The following is a 3,666-nucleotide window of genomic DNA, read 5'->3' as shown; positions in this document are numbered from 1 at the left end:
ACATCCGGGGTCAAACTAGCAGCAGCAGCTACAGGTAAACAAGCTGGGCTGTCGTGGGTGCGCGCGCAGCTCAGAGACGACATCTTCCAGGTCAGAGGTAGTAGGGCAACCTACAGACCCCGGATGTTGACAACAGACGATAGAGGGTAGATAGAGGGTGATCTACCTTTCCACTAACAAGTGTGTATGTGATATTTGCCTAAAACTATAATTATATTGATTAGATCAGACATTTTTGGGGGGACATTTTCATTGTATACCAAAACTTGAACCTTATTAAAGGGTGTGATGTTATCTGTTTTACTTTTTAACCAGTTATACATGGATTGCCAAAACTGGGTCACTACCGGACATGAATACAAAAGGTGCTCGATAGTTTCACTATCTAATTGACAGAAGCCACATGGCTCCACCTCGAAACCAAATCTTCTTTTTAATGTGTCTGCAGCTGGATAATAACCATTGATAATTTTAAATTGTAATTCTTTTGCTTTTGGGGAGATTGGCCATTTCATATATTTAACATGTTTGTTTGAGATTTTTGAGTTGCTCTCGCTTGTTTTAATATTTATTGCTTTATAAGATCATGAAAAAGAATTTCTTTACACTTATTCCGTATGACTTTATTGCTGCATTTTTTATCTCCAATTTGGATTTGTCCAATTCGAATATCTGGTAAGATTATCCTTACTTCTGAATGTGCAAGTGTGTTTTGAATTTGCTGGATTAAGGGAGCTGGTATTGCTTGACATATTTTACTGTATTCTCTATAAGAGCTGTATATCAAATTTTTCTTTGAAGGAGTCAAGTTTCATGATTGACCCTTGATTATCCATCAGATCAGCTATAAATATAATTTTCTTGTCATACCAAGTTTGTGTAAATAGAGTTTTTCTATTTATTTTGACTGTTCTGTTATTCCATAAGGTGGAGCCATGCGGGCTAAAATTATGTGTAAATATCATTTTCCAGTAGTGTAATACTTGCTTATGAAATTCAGATAGTTTCACAGGCAATTTTGTAATTTCATAATCACATTTTAACAAAAAATCCAAACCTCCCACTTTTTTGAATATATTTTTGGGGATATGAAACCATATGGATTCAGTTTGTGACAGAAAGGCTTTTATCCAATTTATTCTGAACATTCCTATCATTGATTCAAAGTCTAATGTATTTAATCCTTGCTCACATTTTTGACTAAATGTGACTTTTTTATATAACGTGTTTTATTTCTCCATATAAAATTATATATAATTGAATTGGCTTTCGTGATGTTTTGAGGAGCAACAAATAAAGACTGGCATGGGTAAACCAGTTTTGAAATGCCTTCAGCTTTGGACAATATGTTTCTTCCAAAAATGGAAAGATCTCTAGTTAGCCAATGATTTAGAGTTTTCTTCATAATCTCTAGTTTTTCATGAAAATTATTACTTTCCCTTAATGTGTTATCTTTGATTATATTTAAACCCAAGTATTTTACTTCTTTTTTCACAGGAATGGACATTATATGGTCTTCGTTGCAGTGGGACAGTGAGAGAAGCTCACATTTGTTTAAATTCAAACTCAAACCAGATGCTCTGGAGAATATGGAGATTACGTTTAAAGCTTTTTCAATTATAGATTTATCTCGTAGAAAGAATACTGTATCATCAGCAAACTGACTGATACAAAAATTCATAGTCAAAACGTAATCCCTTTCATTTCCTAATGATTAACAATCAAATATGCCAGTATTTGAGTACACAAAATGAAAAGTTTGGGTGATATGGGACACCCTTGTCTAATTCCTCGATTAATTTTTATTTTAGGGGTCATCCCTGGATTAAGAGAGATGTAGCTACTTATGTCATTGTAGAACATTTTAATGATCGCACAGAATTTAACCCCAAACCCAAATTTTTCAAGTGTTTTGATCAGAAATGTATGTTCTATGGAGTCAAATGCTTTGAAAAAAATCAATGAACAGAATAAAGCCTTCTGTTTCAAGGAGGGATTGATATAGTCTAGCATATCTAATATTAATCTGACATTGTTATGAATATTCCTACCTTTAATAAAAGCAGACTGGTATTCATCCACTAATTCAGCCAAAACCTGTTTGAGTCGATTAGCGTACACAAGACCTAGTATCTTATAATCATTGCAAAGCAGGGTTATTGGTCTCCAATTGTCAAGCTTCAGTAGATCCTTATTTGATTTAGGTAGTAGAGTTATCAACCCTATTATCAATCCCCTCATTGTTGAGGATAAGCATCCTTTTTTCTATCCATTCAATGAAGGCATTATATAACAAGTCTTTGATGTAATTCCAAAAATGTTTGTAGAATTCAGTTTGTCAGTTTACAAATCTTCTTTTTACTTTGTTTGTGCTTTTCTAATCCGAAGAAGTAAACTGAATTTTTTTCTCCATGTTCGAGCCACCTGGCTCTTGATCTTACATAATCCCTGTTTGCCTTTTCTAAGTAGAGTTCATCTAACTGAAGTTGAAGGGCATGTAGTTTAGCCTTTTCCTCCACTGAAGGTTCCGATTTATTACATATTTTATTTATGTTTTCAATTAACTGTTTCTGTTTACATTTTCTTTTTTGTGATAATTCTTTTCCAGTTTCTATTGCTATCTGTTTGAGTTTGAATTTAAACCATTCCCATTTATTTAGGTCTGACATTTCAAGCATGAGAACACTTTGATATAAGGCTTTAACCTGACTACAGAAACCCCTATTATGTAGCTTAACTGTTGTTAAATTTCCATATATTGTCTGATTTCCTATTTTGTTGAATAGTCACAACTTGTATGTTAATCATACAGTGATCTGTGAGCGGGGATGCTGATATTTCACACTTCAAGATATCTTTACATAACATTTGAGAAATAAGCCAGTAGTCTAATCTTGAATAGTGTGTGTTGTTTGAAGAGCTGGTCCATGTGTACTTTAAGGAGGTAGGATTTGATTCTCCAGTAATCAACTGTGTTAGTTGTTACACATAAATTGGACAAGGTGTCATCATATTCTGGTTGTGGATCTCTATGAGGTATTCGATCCATCCAGGAGTTTGGTGCTATATTAAAATCTCCTCCTAATATCGCCTTTCACAAATTTCGTTGTCCATTCATTTATGAGTATTCCCAAACTTTCTATCATGGCTCTGTTGTTAGTTCGATTATTGTAACCATATACACATGCTAAAATTAATCTTTGGTCATGAATTTCTACCACTACCATAAGCCAGTGTCCACCCGTATCACTTTTGTGCTCAATTATCTTTCCAGGTGATCTGTTGAACAATATCATAACCCCTGCAGAGTGAGAAGTTCCATGTCAAAACAGTATTTTATCTCCCCACTGTTGTTTCCATAGTTTTTCATCTGTTGTTCCCGAATGAGTTTCTTGAAGGAAAATGCAATTTGCCTTTTGTTCTTTACAAAATAAAAAAATAGCCTTGCGTTTAACAATATTTTTCAACCCTCTAACATTAACAGAAACACATAAAACAGACATTGTACTTTCAAAAGTCCTTGAATGCGCTTTATGTATTAACTGAGCGCAGGAATGAACATGTTGTCCTAAGATATTAGTTCCAATGCATCAACTTATTAGTTTTGGTTAACTCTCTCTTAACAACCCACTTAACTTTTTTTTTCTCTCTTCTACCTCTAATTAG

Source organism: Pagrus pagrus, assembly GCF_965226575.1.
Source record: "Pagrus pagrus genome assembly, contig: HAP1_SCAFFOLD_324, whole genome shotgun sequence".
Taxonomy (NCBI): domain Eukaryota; kingdom Metazoa; phylum Chordata; class Actinopteri; order Spariformes; family Sparidae; genus Pagrus; species Pagrus pagrus.
Note: the sequence above shows the minus strand (reverse complement) of the source record.